Here is a 9149-nt window from a genome sequence, read left to right on the forward strand (position 1 = left end):
CACTTAAAGTGTCCAATTAACCAACTTTTAACAAGAAATTTCAGTCCCTCATACTTGCTTCATCATTTAATAAAGTTATGCTTGATATTTTTACCATGGTGCCACTTTCCGTTACATCCACATGACCTTTAATTTCTTCTGCATCTCCAATTGCAGTAAAGTCACAATTTGTGTCAAATTGCGATCAAACAAATAATTCATCCTGTTGGCAAATTCATTCATCCTCCCGATATTCCAACGAGATGGATTGTCACTGTCCAGAGCCACATGGCCATCTTTCTTAACCAAGCCCAGCTTTCTAAAGTAGCAGCTGTGAGCTTCCAGAGATCAGAGTTGTTTTTGAGCAAGATAAACTTACAACTAATATTTTTTGCTCAACTTCTTGATATAAACAGGAGCCAGTCTTCAGTTCTTAATGTAAGCAATAATCAGTCTAAAGTTAAAAGCACAGTTTGCAGACAACAGTACTGTCTAAATAACACAGGATGCTGGCCCAAAGCACCTGTGATGACTGCTTATGAGATGCAGTGTAAGACAATAGGGTTATGTTAACTGGCCTGCTTCAAACCAAACAATGACAGCCGAGTTATTTAGTGCATGGAAGCTTGCAGATCAGATTCATACTATCACTTAACAGATAAAATAGCTGATCTGTTAATAGTTGGAAGATTTGTGTACTCAAAGAGTCAACTTCACAGCATTAATTGTGAGAAACTTGGAGCTCTGATTCCAGAAACTGTAGGGCTGAGTGTAAAAATGTATCTGAAAAATATACAGCACGCACATGAAGTCACTCAAGTGGCAGAAAACATTAAAGTTTAACAGAGCATTCAGGCTTGTTAGGAATGGTTAAAACAGTAAGAATGACAGAAAGGCAGGATGAATTAGAATCCTTTCATCTGCGTTCGATTTCTGCGACGGATGATTCATTTGTCGCAACTCGCTGGTACTGTATGTCTTTTTAGCTTACAAGAATTGTATTTGTGTTTGAGAAATCCTTTGTGATATAGAAATAGTTTGCAAGTTGGAAATCATTTACCATATAGAAAACTTCTGAGTTTTAAATGTTTTTTTAAGAATTTTGTCTGGATTTAAACAGGCATCACTAAAAATAAATTAACTGCATTTAAAGTACTTTGTTAGCTGGAAGTATTATCTACTCCATAGGCAGGAGGGAACCCACCACTCAAATAGTGGGTAAAGTCTTGGCAATTAAACCCACTGTGGTAGATAAACAATGTGAGCTAATATTTGAAGTGTTTGTAGCTACAGCACAACTTCCCTTTAGTGAGGGTACCTGTAGCTATCTATATCAGATAGGGCTCAAGCTCTTCATTTGAGTTTAGAACGTCACAGTCAGTAAACTCAATACCATCACACTGATGCAAGCACATTACAATGTGCTTCCCATGAACACCTGCATATACATGAGGTGAGTGCATTTTTGTTTCAATTTCTCATAGTACTGCAGCAAACTTGGCCTAGCCATCAGCTCAACTGAACAGCAGTCAAAACTTTAATTTTGATGCATCTGACCTCTCATTGCTACTATCAATGTCATTTCGCCTGCCAACTTAAAGTGGAATAATTCTACGTATTTATCTTCAATTGGTTTAACACTTTGTTTAGCACACAGATGAAGGTAAATCGTACCAGACTTGTGTGTCATCCCTGATGTGCTGAAGGTTGTCAGGTGATTTAATTGGGATACTTAAAATGTTAATAAGTTTAGATGTAGAAGCAAAAGAGTGATTTTCCTCTGGTGATGAAATCGAGATCAAGATAATATAATCTTAATTTAAAGCATATACGAGCAAAATAATTTTTACATTATAGTAGAGACCCTTCCTCAAAAGGCAAAGTTATCCTAGTTGATTAAGAGGTTTCTTTGCAGGAATCAATAGTTTTATTTGGTGTGTAGATCAAAGCAATGGAGTATGAGGTCACGATCTTAAATAAATCATGAAACAGATAGGCCGAATGGCCTATACCAAACAACAAACTCCATCATTGACAAAGGAAGTTATCACTTGGCTTGCCACTTCCATTTCTTAATATGCTATTTCACAAGACATAATGACACAAAATTAATGTGGTTTAAATTCCCATTAAAACAAAACAGCATTCACAAAATAAATGCATAGTTCTGTGGTGTTCAAATAGGTAACACATACAAACCTACAACTCATAATCAATTTAAACAATGTGATACAATTTCAGGTTGGGTCTAAAATGTTAAAACTGGCCGGTTTTCTCTTTTACAAATACTGCAATTGTGATGTAATTCAAATCTTATTTACCTTTATCACGCTGAAAGTAATGAATTATTACTAATATGATGGAAGAATGAATACATTCAGATGTGTTTTATATATAAAACCAAAATTATACTGAGCATATTTAAAGTTTATTAAACTGTATTAATTTATACCTGGCATCCAAGAGGTTCAAAGCAAACCCCACTTTACTATATCTTGCAATGGTCAAATATTAGTAAACTGACATCCTCCTACACAAGAAATTAATTTGTTAACAGAAATTACATTTTTAAAATATTGAATGTACATAATACTACCCAAAAAGTTTAATTTAGTTGTCACTTTCTCTATCAAAAAATACTCCTTCATGGTGGAGTTTAACAGAAATTACTCATTCTGTAACGTCTTACCAAGTAACCATTCTTCATTAGAATTATGCAACACCTTATACGATCACAAATTATAGCTGGCATAGTATATTTCCAAAAAAAGTTGCCACCAAGAAGAGAAACACACACAGAAAGCTGGAGGAACTCAGCAGGTTAGAACACATTATGAAAATGATAAACAGTTGACATTTCGGCCTGAGAACCTTCATCAGGATTGGAAGGGGAGGAAACTGATGGAAGTGTCTCCGCTCGAAATGCCGATTGTTTATTAATTTCCATAGATGCTGACTAACCCGCTGAATTCCGGTATTTTGTGTGCATTGCTCTGGATTTTCAGCATCTGCAGCATTTTATGTTTACCAGGAAGAGAAAGTGGGATTTAAACCAGAAAGAGATAAATGTTAGCCATTTTAAGCCTTCCTGAAACCACAGTTTCATTGGTAAATAGTCAAGTATTAGACTTCCTTGTTTAAGTTCAGGGTCTCACCATCTTAAGCAGTTGAAATATTAACTGGACATTTTCTTTGAAGCTTCCAATAATCATCTACTCCTGCTCTCATTTTAATGTCAGTCTTTACATTGACATAAGTAATATGACTAAAAGAACAGGTCAGATTCCAAATGTCTTGTGCAATGGCATAACTTTCACTGCCTGGATGAGTTCAACACCATCAACAAAAGGATGATATTCCAGGAAAAAGTAGCCCATTTCATTGGTACTTCATGCACCACACTAAATATCTATTGCCTCCAGTAATGGTGTTCAGTGGCAGTAGTTCTGTACCATTGCCAAAACATACTGCAGTTATTCTCCTCAGCAACTACAGCAAATCTGTAACCTCTTTCACCAAGAGCAAGTGCTTCAAATGCCACCAATTCATCATCCTTTTCTAAGTGGCAGATCACTAACAATATAATCGCCAGTTTTTCATCATCCCTGAATGTAAATCCAGGATCTCTTTCCCTAACCACACTACAGGTATGTCTGAAACCGCTACAGCTCTGGTAAAGAAGGTAGCTCGCTACCATGGTTTTAAGGACAGTTAGGGACAGCAAACAAATGCTGGCCTTAGCAGGATGTGCAGATCCTAAAAAGGAATAAATACAAACAAACTTCGTATGTGTGAATCTGACTTCACATTTAATGTTAATTTCAGTTTTCTATCTCACAAAAAGAGAGTATAGTAATAAGGATGTTACTTCTAGGCAATTTCGTTTTCATCCTTTTTTATGTTAGAAGTGTGTGAAAAGCTATTGCCATAGTTCAAAATTCTAAATTCAGATGGCCAAGCATTACTTTAAACTTCATACTGCTTAAATTAAGAAATCTTGGGTATTGAAACACAACAGCCAATTTGTCCACTATGACATTTCACAATAGCAAGTTGATAAAGTCACACATTTAATTGCTGTTGGTAGATGTATTAAGATTGACCAAAAAAATCTCCATGGTCTTTCCGAGAAAAATGCCAGGGCATACCGAGCAAACTAACTAACAACAGCGCTAATCCTGCTGATCACAGTAATAAGTTAAGTATTGTTAACTAATACCTTGAAATGTTAAAGACCTTCACAACTTGGGCATTATACTTCAGAAAATCAAAATCCACCCCGATCACTCATTACCAGACATAATCAGTTGGAGGCGGAAAAACAAACTCAACACCCTCTGATTTCACCTCATTTAGTAGTCACTAGTTACTGTTTAGACCTTCTAGTTAAACAGATAGTTACAAATACCCTGTAAAAGCAGCATTAGAACTCACCACAACACTGGTAGGGTCTGCTGTCTTATATCCATCAGCATGGATACTGATCATACCCAAACAAACACAAGTTTTGTCATTTGGAAGATATAACACTTAGCAGAATTGCTTTTCTGCACCTGATACAAGTAGTCTTGATAGATAAAGACAAGATTACATTCTCACCATCAAATGTAATTTTTTAAGCCCAACATTTCATACTAACATTTCTCATTAGTAATAGCTTAATCAAGGTCTTCCTGTAAAAAAAAACCTTCTTTGAAATGGCCTTGCAATCCACTGAGTTGTATCAATACCTTACCACAAAAACTGCAATGGTTCAAAAAAAATTGCAGTACACCACCAACTTCTTAAGGCCAACAGGCATGCCTATGTAGGAATAAAATTTACAAATTAATGGAATATGTGTAGAGTAAAGGGTAAGAGGGTTAAACAATGAACTGTTCTAAAACTACATCATCTCTACCTTTTATTTTTTCCCCTCTTTGCAACTAAGCATACGGATTAGTCCTTATTTTTGTTTCTGAACTTTTTAAAAATATGAACAGAGAACTGAACCAGTGAGAACTAATTGGGCACATTATGTACAGCAGAAGCTTAGCATAAATGGAATTTAAGTGATAGGAAAGAAATGGAATGCAAAATAAGGCCTTTTTGATTCAACTTTAACAAAATTGCTTACAATTCTACTTTAGAATTCCCTTTCACGCTCTGATATCACAGCCGAAAGTACTGTTTTATAACCTAAAAAGCTCAGGTGCATGTTCATCTTCATCACTTTTGAAAGCAGAATACTTTAAATTACTAGACTATACATTTCAAGCTTTTTGATTCAGGCAAGCACAAGTGCAATGAAGACATCAATCAGGATTGATAAACTCACCAACTAGTGGCAGTCTTAGTGATCCTTTTGCCAAAATGTGGAGGTAAACTACATTATTCTAGATCAGGGGTTCCCAACCTGGGATCCACAGACTCCCTGGTTAAAGGTAGGGGTCCATCACACAGAAAAGGTTAGGAATCCCTGATCTAGATAAATTCCAACATGTGGAAATATACTCTCGCAGCCTTCACCTTTTTATGCAGACTATACAAAATATTATAGATGAAAATTGATAAGTAAAATACAATTTCTGTCTAAAATCATAATTATTCCCCAGGAGAATACAATGGACACTTTATTTTTCTTACACCATATGCTTTGATTTTTTCCTAATACAATTATCTGAATAACTCATTAAAAAAGTCGCTGATATCGTAGCAACTTTATACAATAGTTGTTCAATACACCAACTGTATACACGCTTCAAACAAATTCATTTTTCCACCTCCATTTTGGGTCAACAGTTCTTGGCAACAACCATTAAGATATTTGCCATTCTTACATTCTTTCTCCACAATCTTTTTCGTAAGAATCACTTAACTGTGCTTGCCACCGTTAATGCCAGCAATGCAACTGCTAGAAAATACTAATAATGGCATTTTAAACATTGAATACCCTTTCAAAATACACATGGGCTTTCATTTAGCCAAAATCTTTAAAGCTAACAGTTGAAGTTTTCTTGAACTTAGTCAAATCAATTAGTGATACTTCTATTATAAACTTCAAATCTGGCCAGCCACTACTCCAATTGGCTACTTTATGACCAATCAAGACAGCTTCAGTTCATCTTCCTTATAATGAAGATCACCAACAATCTGCACAGAATATATGAGCTATACATTATTTTAAGCAATTGCAGAATTAAATCTTTTTTTTAATAATTTAGCTACAGCCATTTCCTATAAAGTAGTCGACAACTGCAAGATATTTTGATTAATTCCTTTGGGTCATTTTCTTCTAGCAATAACTTTTACCCACTGATGTTCAACAATATCCTACTGAATTAATTGATGAGTTGAAAACATTAGCATTTTCCGAGATTTTGAAATACTCAACACCTCAATAATACACCTGTACTTAATCTGAATACGAATTAAAACTTACAATGACTCGAAGTGCAAATTACCGATATCATAATTGACTTAAAAGGGTGTTAGTATTTAACTAATTCGGTAAAATGCGACGAATTTGCATAAGATCAACTGTAAATCTTGTACGTACTAGCTATTGACTCACTAGCCCCAACCAGTAGTTACAGGACTTGTCAGCGGCACACGACAGGGCTATACATACTCGGCACATGGGACGTACACTACGCCTTACGTATTAAAATAGTACAATATGCTGTATTTTTACAGTTTTGCTCAGTACTGAAGAATGATATAAAGTGTGAAATCAATCACTTTTATAAGATCATGACACAGGTACACTGTAACCGTACGTCAAAATACGGGGTGTTCCGGAAAAGGACTACTTGCAACAACAGACAAAAAAAATCTGATACATGCAACTCGGCAGAAGCAAACCCAACAACAAAAAGTACAGTGACTAAGTTATATTTTAAAGTCATCACCGTTTAAATATTACCGAATTCTTCCAACCCACCATAATTATTGCAGTGCAAAGTAGGCCAAGCTCAAGTTTGCATCGCTGTGTGCAAAATGTCGATCTAAAGGCTGACAAGACACAGCGCGAGAGTCCATCTTGCTTCGGGGAAACGAAGTGCAAACCTCACTCTGTGTGAGAGGAAAAACTCCCCAAAACAAGCGGCATTCGCTGCCATTTCAGTCCTGGTTTCTCAGTCCTGGCTCGACCCAACCGTCCTTTAGTTGCAAGGTTAGATTTCTGATGAATTATCACCAGGCGATTCAGTGATCTGTCCGCGTATTTTTGCAAACTAATAATATTTTAAGAGGAAAAAAAGTGCCCTGGTCTGAGTGACTGTATGCAAGGCTTGGACGTGAAATTTGCAGGGCATGGAATGGTTTCAGCTCTATCACCAACGCCATCGGTCCTCATAAACGGTGAGGGGAAGGGGGTATCCAATCAACAGGACTAGGAAATTACACTTTATAAAAAGTGCAACCTTAAAAAGATAAACAGAAGGGACTTTACAACACGACTGTATTCAACACCAGATCTCGTGGGAAGCGATAATGCGATTTGATCACAGCAAGGAAAGGGCAGAAAAAGCAGGTATAATAGAGCAGGCAGTGATATTGTCTCTACCTTATTTATCCATCATCTTTTCTTCGGCCGAGGTCACGACGGTAACTAAAACTCTTTCCAGTGGAAAGAGAAACAGAAAATAAACGGCGATGTGGTCGCAGAACGATCTCAGGAAAGATTAAAACGTGGTGAATTGGGCTTCTCTCTCCCTCTCTCCCATTAGCAGAGACTTTGTTATAACCGGGGCTGAACGCACCAGCTGATCTCTCGCCGTTACACACACGGATCTCTCTTTCAGAAACGATCCAGTTCCTTCTCTCCACCCACAACCCCCCCCCCTTCACCCGTCCTTATTTTTGTTTTACCATGACAGAAAACCGAAGGCAATAAACGCCCTCCGACCCCCGAGCAGCAAACGTTGATTCCACGGTGAACGAGAGAAACAAAAACAAACAGGAGAGTTTGTGCGAGACAACAACAGAAAATATTAGAAGGGGTGGGGGTGGTGTTGAAGTACTAGGCCTCCCTCCCTCCCTCTCTCTCTGGCACCCAAGTTATTGACAACATCACATTATTGTACAGTATGGAGACAGCCAGCGCTGGCTGACTGTAATCTGTGGATTTAGCCCCCTCCCCCGACCACACTCAGCCCCAGCACGGATGCCGGCTGGCCCCCGGTGGAGTTTTTAAGTCACCACAAACCCCACTCGCAGCTGCCCTGCCCTGCCCTGGGCTAACAGTTTATCAGCCGGCTCCCTCTCTCTTACCACTGGCCTAGCTCACTCTCTCCTGGCCTACTCGAGTCCCTCACACGAAACGCCACAACCCATCAGTGTCGTGCAAAGCAAACAACAAAACAAAAATTAAAGAGGAAAAGTTTACAAGTGGCTGAGAAACGGTCGATGGCAAGTGTCTTATGGTACACACCTGGCGGGCGGGCGGGTGGCGGCGGCCCAGACTCCAGCCCGGCGCTAGCGGCCGGTTAAAGCCTCCTTCTCTCTCTCTCTCTCTCCCTCCCGTATTAATGTGCAGGGTGATCACCGGCCCGATGACAGAAAGAGGGAGAGAGAGAGAAGTTGTGTGTTTGAAAAGTCGGCTGTTGTGCGAGTGACAGTCAGCAGGAGAAGTTGACCACTGACCCGAGGGCGCTCTCCCTCTGCCCCCTTTCTCTCTCACACACACTCACTCTCTCTCCTCTCCTCTTCTCTCCTCTCCCCGGCTGTTTGTACGAGGGCGAGAAGCTGCTGTCACTAACAGGGACCCTCATTGGTTGCCAGGCCCGGGCAAGAGCCGTGAGCAACCAAAGAGACAGACTGTAACAACTACCAGAAACAGGCACAACACACACTGTTTAACTAACCTTCCCTTGCAAAAAGAAAAAAAAGATTATATAAATATGTGTGCGCACAGCAGTGCTGCATATGGTTCTTTTTTCCCTCTCGGTCTCTCTCTCTCTCTCTCTCTCTCCCTCCCTCCCTCTCTCACACGGAGACACAGAAAGAACTGGCTTATTGCAAGAACTCGATGTTTTTACTTCGTTTAAACTGGACCAGCAGAACAAGAAAAGGGGAAGGGAGGGGGATTGAAAGAGAAACAGTCGACTGAGGGATTCGTTCTCCCCCCCCCCCCCCATTACCAAACCATGTTCAGGATGCAGTTAAGATTTTTTAAAATGTGCGTTTAG

At 38.8% G+C, this 9149-nt stretch overlaps 1 protein-coding gene across 7 annotated transcripts in view; it reads right to left on the bottom strand.

Moving 5' to 3' along the window:
- Positions 1-8708, bottom strand: part of LOC132393385 (HMG box transcription factor BBX) — a 134777-nt gene extending 126069 nt beyond the window's left edge. For 2 of the 7 annotated variants that reach the window (XM_059968516.1, XM_059968515.1), the window contains exon 1: positions 8652-8669. The gene's annotated coding sequence lies outside the window, so the exon portion shown is untranslated. Of the gene's footprint in view, positions 1-7525; positions 7758-8392 lie in introns of those variants that run through there. The other 5 variants (XM_059968522.1, XM_059968518.1, XM_059968521.1 and 2 more) reach the window with 4 other exon arrangements.
- Between the last annotated feature and the right edge of the window lie 441 nt (positions 8709-9149).

This window comes from Hypanus sabinus, chromosome 4 (genome assembly GCF_030144855.1).
Source record: "Hypanus sabinus isolate sHypSab1 chromosome 4, sHypSab1.hap1, whole genome shotgun sequence".
Classification (NCBI taxonomy): Eukaryota; Metazoa; Chordata; class Chondrichthyes; order Myliobatiformes; family Dasyatidae; genus Hypanus; species Hypanus sabinus.